The sequence below is a fragment of the Hemicordylus capensis genome, chromosome 4 (assembly GCF_027244095.1).
Source record: "Hemicordylus capensis ecotype Gifberg chromosome 4, rHemCap1.1.pri, whole genome shotgun sequence".
Taxonomy (NCBI): domain Eukaryota; kingdom Metazoa; phylum Chordata; class Lepidosauria; order Squamata; family Cordylidae; genus Hemicordylus; species Hemicordylus capensis.
Genome location: NC_069660.1, coordinates 250,686,254 through 250,707,939, shown reverse-complemented (window position 1 = coordinate 250,707,939; position 21,686 = coordinate 250,686,254). Strand labels below are relative to the sequence as shown.

General features: G+C 43.5%; 1 long non-coding RNA gene across 1 annotated transcript; it reads left to right on the top strand.

Moving 5' to 3' along the window:
* The first annotated feature begins 2,001 nt into the window (after positions 1 to 2,001).
* LOC128324951 (uncharacterized) lies at positions 2,002 to 9,457 on the top strand. Its single transcript, XR_008307177.1, has 3 exons — positions 2,002 to 2,114; positions 3,022 to 3,097; positions 9,125 to 9,457. It is a non-coding gene; the product is annotated as an uncharacterized LOC128324951 (long non-coding RNA).
* Positions 9,458 to 21,686: the final 12,229 nt, after the last annotated feature.

Here is a 21,686-nt window from a genome sequence, read left to right as displayed (position 1 = left end):
TCCAACCTGCCCAATTCAACTCATGTGGGAGGAGCATGGACACACTGTTTCCCCAACGAGATGTGCTATTGTCTAATTAAGCAGGGGAGCTTCATCTAAACCAGCCCTCAATGCACAGGTCAAATACAGTACTAATTTAAGGCTGGATTTGAGCCATTCATCCAGGTGTGATCAAATGCCCCCATGTGCAATTAGATGATGGCACGATGTGGGCAGGGAGACATGCACCCACACTCCTCCCCATGCATGGAATGGAGCTGGTTCGGAGTATTGCCCAAAGCAGCCCTATATATATTATACATTATTTGCAACACACACCGAGATACATACGAGCACTTTCTGAAAGGATTACTATTAGATATGTCTGTAGGATCCAGTATATGCTGCTCAATTTCCACTGTTTTTTTTTTTTTCTATTCCAGTCTGCTTTAGTGTGCCAGCTCTGTCATATCCAAAACAACAGAAAGAGCCTTGTTTTAAACTCAAACAACATATAAGCATTTGTGATGTGTGCATAATCAATTCAGAATGCAAATATATGTTATAAAGTAAAATACCGAAAACTTCTATGACAAGCTGTGGAGCGTTTGACAAAATATATAGTTTTAGGCATAATAAATATACCCTCACGGAGCATATACAGGAGATGTTCCAACCAAACTATGCTAATTATCCACAGTTTATTAGTCTCCTCGGTTCATATACTTACACTCTTGAAAGGTGTGACCTTAACTAACACAGCAGAGTGCAAAGATAAGTGGATTTGTAAATAGGAAATATGTGCCCTTACAATTCCTATTTATTTATTTCTAAATTTCTCATCCACATTTTAGAATCAAAGGGTAGGCGTGGAGCAAAAGACAGCCAGTTTGAATCTGGTGCCACGGGGGTGGGGTGGAGTGGGGGCTCCCTCCTCTGCATAAGAGCTCCCATAAAGCACAGTGTGCCATAAGTAAAGAGCAATAATGAAAAAGGTGTATGCAAGATGAATAGTGGTAGGAAACCAATGCTAAATTACACGATGCAGGTCAGCAGGGCCGGCTCTTACCAGTAAGCAGAAGATGTGCCGCATCGGGATGCAGTCTGCAGGAGGGCATCGAGCTGATGATACCTCCTTTAAAAAAAATTAAATTCCAACCACCGCACCGCTGAGGAGATGGCTGCGGGGGTGCGTGTGTGTCCTACCGCCTATACCTCCCCACCAGCAGCGGGAGTGACTGAACAAGAGCAATGCTGTGGCCTGCTGTTTAGCCCGGCGTCGCTTCCCAGTTGCAAGGTGCACCTGTGCAGTGAAGTCTATTAAGTATCTCGCAGTTTGGAAGCGACACCGGGCCAAGCAGCAAGGCACAGCATTGCTCTGATATCTTCTGCCACTGCTGGGGGTGGGGGTGTAGAAGGATACACACGCACCCCCACAGCCATCCCCTCAGCCATGCGGCGGCTTGAATTGGCGGGAGGCGGTGAGAAGAAAATGGCACCAGACACAGTGATGATGGAGGAGGTGGCCGGCAGCCCCACAAGGGAGCCCTGTGGTGGGTGGGCAAAAATGGCAGGGAGGAGGGAGCCCGGTGGGGAGAGAAAGTGCTGTGGGGGGGGGGGACTGCCTGTGACAGGAGGAGGATGGGGACCTCTGGAACGACGGGAACGGACTCTCTTTTTCTCACCAAGACTGCTCCATTTTCATTCTCTCTCTCTCTCTCTCTCTCTCTCTCTCTCTCTCTCTCTCTCTCTCTCTCTCTCACACACACACACACACACACACACACACAAACCAAGACTACTCCATTATCTTAAATACCCAGGGCTTCAGCTGTGTAGGGCTTTATAGGTTATAACCAGCACCTTGTATTTTGCCCAGAAGCGTATTGGTAGCCAAATAGCTCTTTAAGTTTGGAAGTAATATAATTATAATTATATTTTATACATATTATGTACATAATTAAGTAAAATTTTGAATACACACTAATTGTATTTATTTTGAATTTTCATTTTTTACTATAGCGGGGGGGGGGGGAACGCTCAGCAGAATGTTGCATCAGGGTGCCAGATCCCCCAGAGCCGGCCCTGCACATCAGTTGCCATTTCTGAGGAATCTTAGGAGTTTGTAGATAATGGTAAGACTATTCTATATCTCATTAATGTCCAAATGCCCATTTCACTTGCAGAAATATATCCCTGAGGGTTGCACAGTCCTCAGGCACATATTCCTTTGAAACAAAGAGGGCTTTTGGAAGGAGGAGACAGAAGTGAAATCACTTCCCCTCCCCCTTCACCCACACTGGCCTGCAAAACAAAGCTTCAGCATATAGCTATTTTCCAGCTGCTTTATAAGTGTGCTGCCCATTTTCCATCCTCATAGCACTGCAGTAGATGTGAGCCAATCTCTGTATATGTGGCCACTTGCTAGATTAAATTTTACAGGAAACAGAAGAGGCATCTAAGCCTAATATAAAACCAAAGGACATCAGCCCTTTATCAGTGCATTACTCTGTTCTGCATAGTGGAAAGTTCTGGATGGATCTGATGGAATTTAAAGTATCTATCATTCTGTCTCAGTGTCTTGAGCAATTAAGGAACACTGAGTGGATACTGTCTGTCAGGAGCCCTTTAATTTTAGTGGGTCTTAAAGTAGGACAGTTCTGTGAGAAAGGAACCGCCCTCTACATCAATACACTCAAAGCTTTTTGTAGTGCTCTTTAAACATATTTAAATAGTGATGAGAGGCTGACAGAAGAAATTGCTTATTCCATCTACTGTCTGATTTCCAGCTGCTTTTTTCCAGGTCTAAGGTGTGTCACAATAACATGTCAATTGAGCTAGTCAGACATTGTTTTTAAAGAGAATGAAAATGGACATCAATATTTGAGAATGAGTAAAATGCAAACTCCAGAGAAAATAGAAAAATGAAAATGAGAAAATAGGCCAACACAGAGAGTCTAGAAAATTAGTCTGTCGGCAACTAGGATTTTTATATTCAGATGCAATAAAGTTCCTCAATGTCTTATTATTCTTTGTCCCCAGACCCCGGCCCCAAGAAGTCACAGACAATATATTAGTGGGTAAAATGGGCCACAGCTTTATTGAAACTATTAAACAGGTAAGTGGACTGGATGCGGGGAACCCCCTCCCCAAGACAGTGCGGGGCCTAGCAACAGCCGGGTTTGGACTCCCCAGTCCTCCCCTGCACCTTGCTTGGGCAACACACCCTGGCTCTGGAAGGCAGCAGGCGTAAGCCTGCTCCTTTCCCTTCACAGCCAATCTCATGAAGGGGCCTGGATCTTTCAAGGTCTTCTCATACCCCAGACCACGCAGCCCAAGGGTTTGTGAAGTCCTGAAGCTGGTTTCATGGCAAATCATCCTCCCTGGGCTGTGCAAACCACAAGGGAATGATTGATCAACCACCAATTAAACTATCCAAGGGTGCTCACCAATATTCCAACCCAACTACTTACCCCCAAACCTGCACTGTCCTTGCCAGCCGTGACATGACTAACTAAAGGTTCCCAATGTGGCAACAGAATGGAGTAGGCGAAAAAAAACCCAACCAGGCCAATGCGTTGGGAGCAAAACATTCCTGCTCAGCCCCCAAAAGGACAACCATCCCCTAGGCCCGCTCTGTTCTTAGGGAAGGGAGGGTGGGGAAATCTCACGCCGGACTGAATAGGCAATGCAGGGAGATGCCGAAGGCTCCCCTTAAGCCCCGCCCCCTGCTGCAATGGCCCAATCGGGTTCTTCCTGGGGCCTCGTGCAAGGGGCTGGGACAAACAGCCCTCCATGTTGCATGAGGCAAGGGGAGGGGCATTCTTACTAGAAGTATCACAAATAGTTTTTCTTCAGAAAAACTGAAGAAAGAAGGAAAGGAAAGGAATGAAGGTGCTTCTAATTTAAAAATACAGCACTAATTATTTCTGAAAGCCAGTGATATACAAAAAGTGAACTAAAGTTGAATCTGACTTTAGACTTCTGCTTGCAGCTATGTTTAGAGTTGGGATTTTACATGCATCTGGCTGGAGAGCCAGATTTAGAGTTGCTCTGGAAATAACAACAAAATCTGGAATGTGGGTAAGGTCTGAGGTTGAGCCTTCTGGCTCTGGGGATGGAGCCCAGCAAGTTGGGGTGAGTTCAGCAGTGGAAACCAGCACAAAAAATGTTCACCTAAAATGTATCATTAAGGGAAGACAGCTTTTGCTCCACACAAGAAAGATACAAGGCAAGAACTGGGTTAAATGGGCCAAAACTTTATTGAACAATACTAATTTATAAAAATCAACTTTAGAGAACCAACTTAAAAGAGCCAACTTTAAGGAGCCAACAAGATCCACCTCAATCCCAACTTTAAGATCTGCCTCGATCCCAACTTTAAAATCTGTGCCCAACTTTAAGATTTGCCTTGATCCCAACTTTAAGATCTTGATCCCAAAATCCCAACATTAAGATCCAGCTCGATCCACCTTGATCCCAACTTTAAGATCAGCCTCGATCCCAACTTTAAAGAGCCAACTTTATTGAACACTAATTTAGAAAAATCCAACGCAGCTGCAGAGGGTATAAACTAATAGTGTGGTGGTAACTGTAGACCATGAGCCAGGATGTAACATTCTTCCCTCTGACCCAAAGTGGGAGATCACTCATGATCCCTGCTGCTCATAAGGGTCACCTTCAAAGAGTCACAATATCCCCAGTGGCAGGGCCAAGGAATGGAGGCACAGAATCTGCCCCATCTCCAGTGGCCCGGCTGTGTGCATGCTCAGTATGCCAGTGACACTCCTTGCATATGATGTCACATGCACGTGGGCATGGGCCTATCGCTGGAGGGCCCATGTGGGCCCTCTGGAGTGCATTCCCAGCTAGCATTTGCTGGCTGGGTGCATTTATTTTCTTCTATCCCTCCAGCGAAGGTCATGCCCACATGCGCCACATAAAAAGGGGCATGGCCCCTTCTCCAGAGGGCCCACATGAGCCCTCCAGAGCTCATTCACAGCCAGTGTTTGCTGGCTGGTGCATTTATTTCCCTTGCTCTCCCTCCAGCAGAGGAGAGAAAGGGAAATAAATGCACCCAGCCAGCAAATGCTGGCTGAGAACAAACTCTGGAGGGCTCACACTTCCTTTCTGTGTCTCACGGCTGGGTTCTTTGAACCCGTCAGCTCAATGGTGGCTCCGACCCTGAATATACCAATCAGGCCAGCCTCATTCAAGTTGTTCAGCCTTTGATATTGGTGTTCAGATGGTGTCCAGGAAAAGTTACCAACCACACCCTGAGCCATTAAACCTCTAGGGATTCCTGAAGAGTACCTTTGGGTGCTCAACAGCAAGCTCTTACTACTTAATCCCCAAACTGCATAGTGCCTGCAAGCTGTGATCATGAACAACCTAATTTAGAGAGAACAGAATGCAGTAGGTGAAAAAAAGCAAAACACCCTGATGAGGCCCAAAATACAAGAGAGCAAGAAATTCCGACTTCAGCACAGAAGTGACGTGTCCAGCAAAAGCCACTCCGTAACTAAAGAAGGGTGGGAGGGGTGCTGGTTGGCCAACAAATGGGAGAAAAGATAAGAAGCAGTGTGACATCCTGCATATGCCTCCACCTCACTCACAAAGAGAGATGACCAGGAGACAACTAAAAGTCTTGATTCTTTCAAAGAGATGGGTGGGGCAAAGACATCTTTACCCCAATACATGATTGAGATAATGGTAAGCAATATTAGTCTAACAACTGGCCTGAAAGCAAACACACACACACACACACACACACACACACACACACACACACACACACCCCAGTCCTTTTTCCTGGTTGGCAAGGCTGGGGGGGGGCACATTCATGAGGAAGAAGCACTTCCTTCACTTCTGTGTAAACTCAGGAAGTCCAAACAAGTCTAGGATTAGACTTCTCTAGGAACATAGGAAGCTGCCATATACTGAGACCATTTGTCTATCTAGCTCAGTATTGTCTTCACAGACTGGCAGCGGCTTCTCCGAGGTTGCAGGCAGTAATCTCTCTCAGCCCTATCTTGGAGAAGCCAGGAAGGGAACTTGGAACCTTGTGCTCTTCCCAGAGTGGCTCCATCCCCTAAGGGGAATATCTTATAGTGCTCACACTTCTAGTCTCCCATTCATATGCAACCAAGGCGGATCCTATTTAGCTAAGGGGGACAAGTCATGCTTGTTACCACAAGACCAGCTCTTCTCTCTAGGTCAGAGAGAGCAGCTTGCAAGCTGGTTTGTGCCCTAGGATCTCTCTTTTAAAACATTTACCATTACTACTACCATAACAACAGCAGCAGCAGCAATAATACATATACTCCCAGGGGTGGATTAAGCTATTTGCTGCCCGAAGGCGGCCAAAGATTTGCCGCCTCAGCGGCAAGGGAGGAAGGGGGGGGGAGTTCAATCTATTTTTTAAAGTTAAAACCACCCACGCAGCAGTGCGGCGGTGTGGCAGCAAAGAAGGCGGCGATACCCCTCCTTACCCAAGCCTGCCTACCTCTGAAATGACAGCTATCATCCGAAATCAGGCGATAGCTTTCATTTGGGAGGTAGGTGGGCATGGTAGCAGTTTTAAAGTTTAAAAATAGATTTGAACTCCCCCCACTTAAAGTTTAATTTTCTTCTGTCCACATGAACAAAATTTGCCGCTTGGGGACTTTTGTCGCCATAGGCAACAAATCCTTACCAGATTTGTTGCCTATGTTCTACTGCCTCTCCTTTAATGTATATACTATATATATATATATATTACAGTGTATACTACTTTCCCACAAAAAGTTCACAAAGCAGCTTAGAAATAAGGAAATGGTTCCCTGTCCCCAAAGGTAGACAAAAGCAACAGAAACTGGGGCACTATTGTTGTCTCACTGCTAAATATACAAGAGCCACAACTTTTTTCTCACCCATCAAACCACTTCAGCTAGCTTACATCTCTTAAATCTTCCTCGCCACTTGGTCCCTCTTCCAATGTGCAACCCTTTTACATCCCTTCAGACCTGTTCATCAGTGTACCAAAATCATCAGCACTCCTTCCACAGACTTAACCACCCTAGCAGCATCTCCTTGGGCCTGAATGACCCTCCTGGAGATCACAACTCCTCACTATTTATGCCCACTGTTATGTGCCAGGAACCACACTGGAGAAATGGCCTGATAAGGCCTCAGTACATGCACACTATATATTTGAGAATGGAATATAGCAGTAGTATTTAGGAAAAAATACTGTATAACAGCATGTACTATATCTGTCTATTTGACACTGAAAATCTGACAGTGAAGATACCCAGAATTGTCCTAGAATTGGAATAAATGAATATTTACACCCATAAAATAAGAATTTGGCTATAGAAACTGGAAAATGTAAAACTCCATACATTTTTTACAAATATATATATAGTTTGGTACAGTGGCCCTTATAGACACCTTGGCACTGGATAGAGAAAACAAAAAATGATGCATCACCTCTGCACACATAATTCAAACAGCCACTTTCCAAAATAAATAAAACAAGAGTTAAGAATCTAATCCTGATGGAGAAATGCATTTGAAGAAGAAAAACGGGACCCACTTGCTCTCCACTAGGGGTATGTGGAACTCAAACTGGACCTGTCCCCCAAAAGAGGGGCCAGCACAAGCTGGTCCAAGTTTGAACTGAACCAGGCCTAGCTTGGCTGCCTCAACTGCCCTGCTTGTAAAAGGAAATCTGGTAAGGATTCCCCTTTATAAGCAAAGGGGGATTGCCTATCTAAAATTAGGTTCAGGGGGAGCAGGCTAGAGGGCACCTTACCGGCTCTCGCGGTGGTGGTGGCAGTGGCAGCCCCTCTCGGCCCCACCAGCACTCCCTCACCACTCAAAGCTCCCCCGCTCCATGTGCTCTGAATGTGCAGAGGCGGGGACTGGGCAGTATATGAGGGGAGTGTTGATGGGGCAAAGAGAGGCCACTGCAGGGCAAAGAAGAGCCGCCACCACTGGGGAGCCACCACTACAGCCATGAAAGCTGGGAAGGTGCCCTCTCGCCCACCTCCACAAACCCAATTTTAGATAGGCAATTCCTCCTTTGCTTGTAAAGGGGAATCCTTGCCAGATTCCCCTTTACAAGCAGGTCAATCGAACCGGGTCAAACTAGTTTGATCTGGTTCGACAGCATGAACCAAACCACCGACACAGACTGGGTGGCGGTGTTCAGTTCAGTTCAAAATTGAGCAAAATCTCCCATGCTGGTTCCATGCATACCCCTACTCTCTACCCAAACTGCTCAAAATTACAGCAGGATGCATGTTTATATATACACAGAGCAACCAAATCCCAAAACAGGAGGTGCAAGATGTACGGGCAGACACCCCCAGCATGATCAGTTGCTCACTTGACACTGTTCGGGGCAAGCAGGGGGTCTGCAAAATGAAAGTGCTGCCTGATACATCAACTGACTTGTCTGCTTTAAAATCAAGATGCATAGCTATAAGCAGAGAATGAGAGTAATGCTGCAAACCTGAACACACTTACTAGCGTGTAAGTCTCGTTGAATTTAGAGAGACTTAGTTCTAAATAAATATGCTTAGGATTGCACTGCATGATATACAAGGGAATACTGGAAGTATTACCACCGCTGGTTTGAATAGATGAAATTGGAAGTTCAATTTGTTTGACAAGATCTTCTTGAAGTATTGCATTTTTGTTCATAATGAAAGAATGAAAAATAGCCAAGCTCAGAATTAAAATTAGATCGTTTTTTACAGGAAAACTAAATTCCACTAAGTAGAAATTGTATCAGTGTCTTCTTTAATAATGAAATATGGAAAACAATGGTTAACTTTGTGTCGCAATGGCATCATCAACATCCTCTAGGTTATACAGCTGAGATGCTATCCCATCTAGATTCCAATTGATCTTACAGCAAATACGTTTTATGCTTGATATATTTCCTTGGGCTCTCTGTTCTTTTGCTCCATTTCTCAATTCTTTATTCATTAAATGCATTTACTAATTTTTAATTAACAATATATCATGTTAAGCTAATTTACAAATGTTTTTTCTGTTTGCTAAGTTAAGCAAGCAAGCAAACAAACAAACAAATGCCAACCCTAAATATTTGATTAAGTGTAAGCAGAGAGCTGTCTGATTCTGTTCTCCTTGCCAGGAACACTCCTCCCTTCTTTTGCTGTCATACACTCCTGCAGACCTGCACCAGTTTCTTTGACTCCTGACCAAAGAATTATAGAATGCCACACACAATGGACAAAGGCACTTCACCACCATCCTACTCTATTACTAGGCAAGTGGCATAACTTCTCAAACCACAGCACAAATATGTTATAGTAAAGGTGGGGACAACCACAAGAGAATCTGTATTGCATCCATATCAGCAGTGGGGCTATGAGCATGCTTCATTAAGGACATCAGCTGTTCCCTTATATGAAGACTGGAGCTCTGCTAGCAGATCCTCCAAAATACCATGGGCACCATGCAGGAAAGTGGCAATAAAATGAATGAATACATAAAAATACAATAAATACTATGCTCAAACAGCAGTTCAGAGAATCAATCATTTGTTGCCCAACAACCCTCAACCAGATAAGCTGCTATGGACAATCACAGGTGCCAAAATGATAAATTATTCACTTGGGGGGTAGTAGTAGTAGAACCAGTAGTAGGCTGGTTCATACAGCCCCAAGATGACCTGGGGGGGGGGGGTTATAATCAATATTTGAAGAGCAGTTTTAATGTTTCTGAACCATATACAAAACTGCCAGAGGAACAGAGAATGGCAAGTCAAATAAACACTTTCCTTTTCCCCTGAACATACTCATTTCATCCCCAACCCCATGTTCTCAGTTGTGTCTCTGTTTGCCTATTCCTTTTCAGTCTTCTGGTTCCTCTGGGTTGCTAGATGGATTGTGGTACCCTCTCTGCATCCTCACCAACCTTCCAGGCAGAGGCGTATCCAGGGTCAGTCAGCCAGGGCACGTGCCCTGGGCGCCACTTGAAGGGGGTGCAAGTGCGATGACTGCCTGTCTGCCCCACCACCATTGTGTGTGTGTGTGTGTGTGTGTAATACAATGAATTTTTAATTAAGAAATAAATCAAAGGAAACGGGGGGAAGACAATGTAAAGCAAAATCATCATAATGAAAAACATCATTTTTCTAATTAGTTACATCAGTAAAGATCAGAAAAGTCACCAAGAATGAAATAAAGAAAAATAATTTTCAGACTCAAGATGACATTCTATGTGTGATCGGCCAACAGGTACCTAGAGTCTGTCACAATATGACAATCCTTCCATCCATTATGTGATTATTCTGCACACACACACACACACACACACACACACACACACACACACACTTTAAAGGTGGAAAAACTGCAGAAATTGAGTATATTTTGTTTATATTTAAATTTATAGCCCGTTTCCTACTTGGTGGGCCTCACAAGGGGTATTTAGAAGTATGGATTCATGTCAATGACTCCTTATATTGTATGCACAGTTGTCCCCAGCTGCATTGCACATTTAGGGTGTGTTCAGACATCACACAGAACCATTGTTTATTTCTTTTAATGGTGGTTTTATGTCTGGACTAGAGATGTGCAAAACATTTTGAGGTCGAAAGGATTTGACTCAAAATGGGCCATTCTGAGTGTCTAGCAAAACACACTTAAAATAAAGGGCATGTTTTGAATCTGGAACAAAACAATCCCATTTTGAGTTAAACGTTTTGAGTGCCATTTTGGAGACCTGTTTTCCCCTTCCTGATTGGTTTCCTGGCACTGGCTTCTGACCTCCTTGCTCCTTGGTTGGCTTGTTATACAAATCAAGTGTGCGATGCGCAACTGTGCCTCCACTGGCTGGGGGGAGGAAGAAGGGCGGGGAAGCCCAAAGAAGGATAGCTGAACTTAATGGCTATGCTTGCTGCTAAGGGTGCCTCTGTGGCAACTGTTGCAATGCTATGAAATAAGGAGTCATAATTGTGTGTAAGAGAGCAGCTTGTGCTAATGATGTTATTGCAGTGCACGCACTGTGGCTGGCAGTGGATTCTGGGCCAGTGATCCTTTTTTGACCATTTTTGGACTGGGTTTGAAATGTGTGTTCTGTGTGTTATGTGTTAGGAGGGGCAGATTCCCTCTTACTGTGTGCTTCTGCAAGTGTTTTTCAAGGCAGGGTTGCAAAATGCATTGCAAATTGCAGTGCAAAACCTGTGTGCACTGCATTCTGCATGCAACTTGTTCCAGCCATAGGGAAGAATGTGGAAACTCAAAACACACCATTGTTCTCCATGGGTAGCTCCTAGGGACACCAAGGTGGGTTGGGTGGTAGGGCATGATGGGTGCTACCAACCAGTGTTCCCTCAAACAGGGATTCACAGATGTTGTTGATGACAACTCCCAGAATACACAAGCAAAAGCCATTATAGCTGGGGATTCTGGGAGTTGTGGTCAACAACATCTGAGAATCCCTGTTGTCCTGAGGGAACACTGCTACCAACCAACCAACCACCTTGGTGTCCCTAGGAGCTATATGTGGGGAACAATTGGGTGTTTCAAGTTCCCCCATTGTTCCCTATGGCCGAAACACTGAAAATGGTTTGAGTTTTGTTCCGTTGAAACAGCCAGTTCGATGTCACGCCCTCAGTCTAAGATAGCGAGGAGGAAGGGGAAGCTGACAGCCTTCCAGCTGATGCAGGGGTGCCTGAGGGGCAGAGCCCAGCTGTCAGTTCCCAAGAGACAGCTGAGGAGGGTCCGGCTGGTGTTTCAGAGCAGGCACAGCAGTCTGGGGCAGCAGAGACAGCGACGGACAGACTAGAGGATGAATTGTGCGGGCAACCCCCACTGATTCCACAGCAACGGCGTGTCACAAGGCGAAGAACACAGCTGGAAACTATCAGGAGGAGTAAACGCCTCTTGCAGAGGGCTGATAAGCCTTGAATCCCTGCCAGCTGAGAGTTATCAGCTTGGACTATAAAGCACGTCAACAGCTTTCTGTTAGCTGCTGGAAGACAACATTTGTCAACCCTCATGTCAACAGCTTTCAGCCTGAGCCTGATATAGAGGACTATTCCGAGATGTGTTTCATTTCTGCAGCCCAGTTTGTATTTTGGACTATCTTCCTGGACTTCCTTTCTGGGTGGCCAGATTGCTGACATTCAACTGCTGTGTCAACAAACTGTTTTGGCCATCTGTGTTTTGTTTCGAGCTCCATTTTGTTCACATCCCTAGTCTGAACCCATGCCAGTCAACCAAACTGTGGTTTATTTTGATCAGCCAAACCATTATCTAAACCCAATGTCTGGAGTTAGTTTGTCTTAACCATGGTTTCCATGTAATGTCTGAACCTTCAGTCATAGTTTAATCTTAGTTTGTTTCAGTATCTTTGCCCTTGCATGGCTCTCACATAGGATCAGAAGGGGCGGGATCAGAACAAATCACAATATGATGAAACAAATTAAGATTTGGTGATCTGAACTGTTCCTCAGAAGTTTAAATAAACCTTAATCAAAATTACTGGTTTCATGTGATATCTGAACCCATGCATTGTATTTCTACACTAACAATTGTATAAACCAGCCTTCTAGCATCACAATAGAGTGAATCAAGAGCCAAAATAATACTTATGTAGACCAAGCTTTGATTCTCTCCGTCAATTTGTCATACACCACAATACAGACTTGCCTAATGAATTTGGAAAAATGGTTAAATTTAGACAGACCTAGAGACCAAGTTATAAATGACTAAATTTACTGTTTAAATGTTGAACTTGGTGATCTATTTAGTGCTCAGGCAAAAAGGGGGAGGTACTTTTCAGGCAAGTATTTACCAGCTGCAAAAAGTGCTCTTCAGCAATTTTTCAGAGGGCTAATAACAGGGATGAAACTGTTTGCTTATTTAAAGGGCTGGAAGCATTACCTTCACTCTAAACTGGCTTTTTCACATTGCCAAATATGATTGATTACATAGCATCATGATGTTATCATACAAATCCCTGACTGGCTGGGGTCACATAATGAGGAAGAAAAAGCCTTCAACAATGTGCCAATAAAGCAGCAAAAAGGCCGCAAACACAGTAGCTATGAAAAGCCGTTAACTTAAAATGTACGTTTCCATTTTGGTGGAAGGGATATTGTGCACCCCTCAAAACTACTACTTTCCCACTGAAAGTATGCTCACATTTGGTACATTCCTAGATAGAATCATAGAAGCTTTGCTAGTAAGGAGCTGCTAGCTTTTGCAAGACCTTTAAAGCTCTACACGGCTTGGCGCCAAGGTACCTGCCAGACCGTATGTGCCCATATGAGCATGCCAGGTCCCTCCACTCAGCATCTCAGGCCCTGCTCATGAACTTGCCATTAACAGAGATCCATTTGGCAGGGGCTAGAGACAGGGACTTTTGGGTTGTGGCTCTTCTGCTTAGGAACACCGTCCCCGAAGAGCTTTGCTAGACTTCCTCCCTCAGTGTCTTTTAAAAACAATTAAACACACATCTTTTTAAAGAGGCACTTAATGTTTTATCTCCTGCTTATATCTGGTAGGTTCTTTAGCTTTTATAATTCTCAGTTTTTAGCTTTTTATTAATAACTTTTAATTTGAATCTTTTAAAAAAAAAATATGTAATTTTAAATGTGCTTTTAGCTGGGTCTTTTAACTTGTTTAACTTCATTAATTTTATTTTACATACAGTAATTTTATTTTACATTACATACAGACGGCTCACGTTATTAATGTGAGCCGTCCCGAGCAATAGTGTCCTGGGTGGTGGGTATAAATATTTTAAAATAAATAAATAAATAAATGAGACTGACACTATTTCACACATGCTACTTGAAATACTTTTGAGTTGAGTTTCAGTGTTGGTGTGTGAAAGATAGATGTGTCAGTGGGATGCTTTTACCAGGGGTTTAAATAAATGCCGTTATTATTACTAGGGTTTTAAATTGATTGCTGGAATGCAGGAAGGCGAATATAAAAATGTTCTTCACCTTCCTGAGATTTGTGTGCCACCCATAAACTGAGGAACTCTTTGGACTGGGTCTCATGATCAGTGAAATCCGGTTCCTAGCGGTGAGCGGGAAGAGCGGGCTAAGCCCGCTCTCCCTGCTCACGAGCGGGCAGGGAGCCCTGGGTGGCCGGATCGGCCGCCCACACGATGGTTGGCTCTAGATGGTTGGAGCCTGTTGGGGCTGGGGAGCTTGGGGACCGCATGGCCCCCGGAAGCCCCAGTATGCCCTGCGCAAGTGCGCAGGGCATACTGGGGAGACCCCCGAGCCAGGAGGCTGCTTTTAAGCCTCCCAGCTGGGGGGTGTACTCATGAGTAGCCCCGGCATGGAGCTGTGCCACAGCTACTCATGAGCAGATAGCCCGGGTTTGCGGAGCGCTCGCTCCGCAAACCTGGGCTAAGTGGCGGGCTGCAGGAGTGGGTTAGCCGCTCCAGAACCACTGGGCTCGGCTGTGAGCCCGGTGGTTCTGATGATCACAAAAATCGGGCTAGGATTTTCCTAGCCCGATTTTTGTGATCGTAAGAATAGCCCCTTTCTATTTTTAGTCCTCCACTCACCACTTTTTAAGGGTGTGCACAAAACTGGCTGGCCCAATTCGAGTTCAAACTGGACCCAACCAAACTGGACCGAGCCAGTTCAGTTCTGCACCCCCTCAAACCCCTCCCCATGCAGTTCAGTTCAGGAGGGAGGTTCACTATCTTTAAAAAAAAAAGGTTTTACTCACCTCTGTTGTGTAATGGAAGCTAGTGGGGGAGGGGGATTTTCACACGGCCTCCGGAGATTCCCACACAGCCTCGGAGAAGCCCCTCAGAGGGGGTGAGTACAATTTTCTTTAATTATTTTTTTAAGATCACAACCCACCCACTCCCAACAGCCGGGAGTGGGGTGTTCAGTCCGATGCCAAACCGAACCGGTGGGGGTTCTGTTCAATACTGTACCATCAAACTGAAGAGGTTCAATGTAGAACTTGTTTGACATCAAACCTGTTCATACATCCCAATTGCTTTTTAGAGTTGTACACCTTTGGGAATGCCCCTTTCATATCTTAATCTCTTTCCTCTGTATAGAAGTGTCTCTATATTCATCATCAATAGAAGTCATATTTTAAATGGTAGAGAATTGCACAACCATGTTTTTGCTTCCCTGACGATGAGTTTGAATTGCAACAACTTTAGGATGAAAAAGCTCAAAAATACTGCAGGTACCAGCCTGATAGAACACAGTAGAAAAACAGAGGGAGACAGCTAGGGGAACAGATGATCCCCAACTGACACCATGCAAGAGCTCTCACCAATCTAGAGCGAAAGAGAGAAGGGAAGAGGGGGAAATACGCAGTTGAGGTTTGAAGCCCAGATTCTGAATCTGCACTACCTTAGGTGGAAGTGAGCAAGAGGAATCAGGGAGGCAAAACCAAACACAAACAAAACTCCAATATGTCAGACTGAAGATTGAGCAAGAGAAATAGGAGCACATTTGCTGCTGCAGCAAGAACTATAATGCTCCTCTGGCACTGGCTTTGCCTCCCTAAAGATATGAAAGATGCAAACTGGCCATGATCAGGTTGCTTACCTGTTTATTTTTTGCCCACTCGCCATCTATGATTCTTGGACAGTGGGCATACACACAAGTTGGGAGTACAGAGTGATAAAAATATAGTGAAGTAAGGCACTGTCCATTGACCAGGATGCTTTGCTTTGTATATAGTGCTTTCTATTGCTTGGGTGGAGGGGTAGGCAGGTAGATAGTGTAGAAAGGGAGGGTTACACACGAACCCTATTCAGACATTATGTTGTGTTGAGTGACCGTACCTGCATTCATTTTAGCACAGCAGTGAACTTGAATACCAGTCCCCTGAAATGCTGGATAAAAATAGGAAGTGTATTGCTGTACATGTATTCAACATATTATGTACAGATCTGTACATGTGTAGACTGTACACAGATTGTACATGTAGACTTTGCACTGATTGTATGTGCCTTGAACATAACATGTGAATAGGTCTACTGTTACCAACCAAATAACCAGCCCCTCACAAGGTGAGGCAATAGTAGAAAGTTAGTACACACATACACAATCTTTGCATTGATGTTGTGTTGGAAACTCTAAAAATCACCACAGACCAGGAGCTTAAACAATAAAAGGAAAACAGTTGGGGAAAAGATAAGAATGCTACAATTTGGGAGGACTAAACTAGTCAACTAATCGTATCAATAGCAGCGAAAAGGACTTTTAATTAGACTCATCGAATTTACATTGTTTTAGATTTTTAATTGTTTTGAGGCTTTAATTTTTTAAAAAATTGTATTGTTTTATTGTAGAATGCCTAGAGATGTGAGTTTGGGGTAGTATATAAATTTTAAATAAATAAATAAATAAATAAATAAATAAATAAATAAATAAATAAATAAATAAATAGTACAGTATGTGGTTGCTATAAGTGCTGACACTGATTTGATGGAACATAATCAATCAATCAGTGTGGAAGCATCCATTTTTCAAGGGGCTTAGAGTGGTCTTTGAAGGATCTGGGCTAGTAGAGGGAGATGTGAAAAAATGTGTATGGAGGAGTGTGTGTGTGTGTGTGTAAATAATGGAGCAGAAATCCTATAATGCATTGCATACTATTTTAAATTACACACCTTGCCAGAAGGATATCTATGGGGTATAATGAAATTGTATCTCAGTCTAGTTGCAAGGTGTTATGGGTCAGCAAGTGGTTGAGTGCCTTTTCCCACATTATAGCTTGAGTAGGAAGTGCTGACATTTGAAGGAGAAAAAGCAAACTTCTAAATGGCAGCAATGCACATTAAATGAAGTGGCGGAGAATTATGTGCAATTTCAGCTTGAATTATATACCAGACTGCTGGTTTCAACCATTGTATTACTGATTACATGCAGTGCAGTTTCCCCCAAGGAAGAACACAGATTTTTGAAACATGTCAGGAAACCTGATAGCCCATTTGTTAATCTTTTTTTCACCAATTAGTTTCACCTTTTATCTGCTTTTCTAATCTAATTGAGGAGCCATTGTAGTTCCAGTGTCTTTAGTGTTATTTTTCCAGAATCCCCTTCCTTGCCCTGCATTTTGTTGTCAAAGAAGTGCACATTCCCCAACTTTATAGGTGAGCAAATAAATATTGTTTCAGCAATAACAGCCCTCCAATTCAGGCTAAGTAGTCGCTTGCAATCATTTTGATTGTTTTTGAATGACTATACCTGCTGCCAATATAGTGGTTCTGTGGTTAACAGCACACTTCAATCTTCAGAGCTGTCAATTTGGCACTTTTCATGAAAATTAAATTCATTGCAAATGAAGAAAATGTTTAAAAAATTGAAGTGCCAATGAATCTGAACATCTGAAATTGATGGCTGTTTCTAAGTGACACACAGCACAGCTTTTTCTCTCTTCAAAAGGAGTCTCAATCTGAAGCCCTCCTAACAAAACAGTAATTATTAATGGAAAATGTGTCATGAAAATGAACAGGATTAGGGAGAAAGGTGTGATCGCTAGATGATTTTTACCTCTGCAGTTTTAAATGGGGATTAATTCTTATAAATGTTCTTATGAATAGGCTGACAGCTTGTGTTTACTGTGTCAGGGTGTCTATTAAACTCTCAAGACTTCAGTGACATGGTGAGTACCAGCTGTCACCAGAGCAACCAACAAGGAGAAGATGGTATTCTCCCAGTAGACACTACAATACACCAGCAGTGTGGTATAGTTAAAGAAACCAAAGTCATTTTCAAAATTGCTTCTCTCTCTAGGCATGAACTGTGGTACTTCTGCCCATCTCCCATTCTTGTAATCTTGTTCTTATGATCAGTAATCACAGTTTTTAAGGGGTCTAATTTTTTCTGTGTAAAATAAATCACACTAAGAAACAGGAAATGCAGAATCAGGTTACTTACTGATTTTATATAATCACAATCACCACCTGCCATGTTCCATTTTCAGAGTCCAATTTACCTTGCAGGCACACACACCTGCCTGAATGCAAATAGCCATGTGTTTGAAACATCCAAAGCTAATCCACAAACTGTGGAGGATGCCAGCGCGAGTCTTATATTCACCTCAGGAGTTTCAACTGGGCTTCATTGAAACCACAGTAAGGATCTTGACTATAGACATAGTGGGGAAACGGGTACATTTACAGGGGAAATTCAAGTTCTAATCTCTGGCTGGCATTAAATCACTCAAGATGCCGCAATTCACAAACATCACCCTCGGCTCTCACAATGCAAGTCTAATTACAAAACATATACCAGAAAGGGATTCATACCATAATTTATCTAGAGAATTATAAAAGTGACAAACATATTTCAAGCTTTAAACTGATATATGCTGCAGTGCATTAAATAAAGGATGTGATGTGCGGATTATGGGACTTTTTTCTGTTACTAGGTTTTATCCCTGACATAAACACCATGAGTGACAATTGATTCATATTACTGTATTAATTCCAGTAACATTCTGGCAATAAGTTTCACATTTGCTTCTGCTTGACTACAGAAAGTGAACTAGTGTTTACCAAGTGCCTGTCTGAGTGATGCATATATGTTCTCATGCTGGATTGTAAACTAATACTTTCTCATTTGCTGAAAAAGTCAAATCACTTGACATTTTGATACTGAATATGTATTTTTATGCATGGAATTCAGCTGGAAAAAGCTTTCATATCCATCTTTGGAGATTTTGAAGTTAGATGGTATTCTTTATGTGAAGAACCTCTTTTCATTACCTATAATATTAGAAGAACTGGAATGATACAAGTCATTAACAAAAGTGTCTCTTCCACATCATACATTGCAAATATACAGGCATCTGAAAATATCATCTTATTTTAGGTCAGCCTTCCTAATGCAAATGGAAAATTGGTCTACTTGTTTTTTTAATCTCTAACTTGATAAACAGCAGGAAACCATTCTGATCTTGTAAGGGTTACAGTGAATTAAAAAAGGGGAATGATTAATATACAAATGAATCTATCAGAGGCCTCCCTATCCAAAGAAGAGGAAAAGAATATTGAATATGTGAAGAGAGCTGACTTCTAATAAATCAGCTCTTCATTGCTTACTCACTGGAAAATCTGGTGCAGAGCATTTAGATTGAAGCAAAATTTATCTGAGCTTTGTCTGCAGTTCTATTCCATTTAGGATTAGGACTGCTCAAACTGTGATGCCCAACTACTTACTCGGGATTCTGCTGCAGAACTGAAAGAGTGAGTTCACATGTAGCACTGAACCTGAGGTTCGGCAGAGTTGTTGGAGCCTTGGGAATGTGTGCGAGCCCATCTTCTGGTCTTGGAAAGGAATAGGCTGATATTGGGAATGTCATACAAGCCCACCAGTCTTGTCATATTCTCCCGTACTTCCAGCAGGGAACCCAACATCTGTCTCACTTCAAATCTTGGTTAGAGATGGGTTCCGTACTGCAGGTAGAGGAGAAGAAACAGAGACTGGTAAGTTTGTATGTCATGCACAATCTCAGAATATCCTTCCAAAGACCAGAAGTGGGCTTGCGTGCTTGCATGAGGCTCAGGCAGCTCTACCAAGCTCAGGTTCGGCATCATATGTGAACCCACTCAAACTGTGCCCCCAATTCACTCACATGGCATTCTCATCCTGAGTCCTTCTGGGCTTGCTTCTTAAAGAGGTCGTACACAACAAACAGTATGCTCCATTTTCATAATGATTCCCCAATGTTGTTTAAGACAATTTTTCACCCTAAGGGCAGACATAAAAGTGGCTACCAAAAGGATAACATTGTAAAAAGGATACAATCCTCTTACACCAGTTTGCATAAATACTTTCATAACGTTCATGGCTACTGCCATTCTGATAAAGTCTCTAAAGATACTAGAATAACATATATAGTTTGGACTATATCCCTTCCTGTCCTTACTTCTGCCATTGTGTTAGAGAGTATCAGGGTTTGGAGTAGCAATCTGTATTTCTGAAATGCCATCAAACATAATATTGACACAGCACTACTGCTATGTACTTTTATGGTCCATTCACTTTGGTTTATCTACAAGTGCATAAAGCTTTGCCCATTTCCCCAAGATTTTTAAGTGTAGCAATGCAGATTTATATTCAGAAGTGATGCCTGTGATACTATCCCCTGGATTTCTTTATTATACCTTGTGATATAAATCTGTGCTAAATCTGCAATCATCAAATGATAACTGAGTAGAAAGACACATGTGATTCCCTTCTTCATAGCAGACTACCAATATTTAGACACATGTCACAGCAGAATTGGAGGGTACCAATTAGTTTCTGCAGTGCAGTAAATTTGTACGAATGGGTCTAAATGTCTCTCATTCCTTTGTCACATGGTAGGTGAGGTTCCAGGGATTGAAAAAAATAGTAGCCATTGGTAGTGCCTTGACACTTTATACAGAGTCTCAGCAAGAACTAGGTTGTATGTTATGCTTTTTCTCAAGTAAGCACACTCCTTCATCCAACATTCAGTTTACATCCGTAATATAATAAAATACTGCTATCCAATTAGAACTTGGGTAGCCATATGCAGAGGACGGGAGGGAAGGCAGGGAGCAAACACTCCACAGCCTATCTATTATTTAGGTAAGCACATGCCCCTATTCAGGGGCATGACTACTATTAGGCAAGGGGAGGCGGCTGCCTGGGGGCCCCCACATCTCAAGGGCCCCCCCAGAGGCAAGTCACATGACTATATATTGTGAAGTGTGTGTGTGTATCAGCGAGGGGCCCATTTTAAAATTTTGTCAATGGGCCCACTCCAGCCTGGTTACGCCCCTGCCCCTATTTATGGGCGCACTTAAGTTTGGTGTGAAGAGAAACACATGAAATAGCCCCAAGACTCACTGTTGTTTCATCTGTAGATGACTCGTTGTCGTGTTTGCTGTCCCACTCAGTTGGCACATTTCCTTGGGGAAATGGAGCTGCAAACCCCTGAGAGGTAGGCAAGCCTTCAAGAAGGCAAGTGTGGCTGGTGAGGGTAGGTCACAGTCTGGCAGGAGCAGGGCAGGAGTACTCACACTGGCAGTGTAGATCCAGGCAAGAGTAAAGGAAGTGTGGCGAAGGATCTGGGATGCATGCAGGGCAAGAGCCTGAACTAAAGCTAAACCGTAAATGAGCTGTTGAACCAGCACCTTCCCCTGGGAGTCTGAGGCTTAAATAGAAGCTTGGAGTCTTCCTCCTGAGTAGTCCTTTTGTATTTAAACTGGTGAGCTGCCAATCTGGCCCTTGTACCACTAGTGCAGCTCAAGCCTGGCTCAGTGTCATCGCCTCTTGGGTTCTGCTGGAGGTGAAGGGGGAGAAACCCTCGGCGGGGGGGGGGGGGGGTCAGTGGAGGGTCCCTCACACTCTGATGGGCGAGTCTCCTCACTGGTGTTATGTTCTGGGGAGTCGATTGATGAAGGGCTCTCTGGGTCCTGCTGGGTTCCTTTCCTCTCTCTCTGTTCCTGCCTGGGTGTTCTCAGAGAACTCTTGGGGGTCCTGCTCACCTGCAGCTTCTCCTGCATCAGGGCTGGTGTCTCAAACAGGGGGCTCAGGGGGCTCTCTCCTGATCCTCCTCATCTGAGGATATGTTGGAGGTAATTCTGACACTCCTTAGCTTGTCAAGTACCAGATTTCCCAGGACAATCTAGGAACTAATGCTTGTCAATGTAATACAACTGGAAAGGCTTTTTTCATCTTTTTTTTAATTTAAAAAATTAATCATCACCCC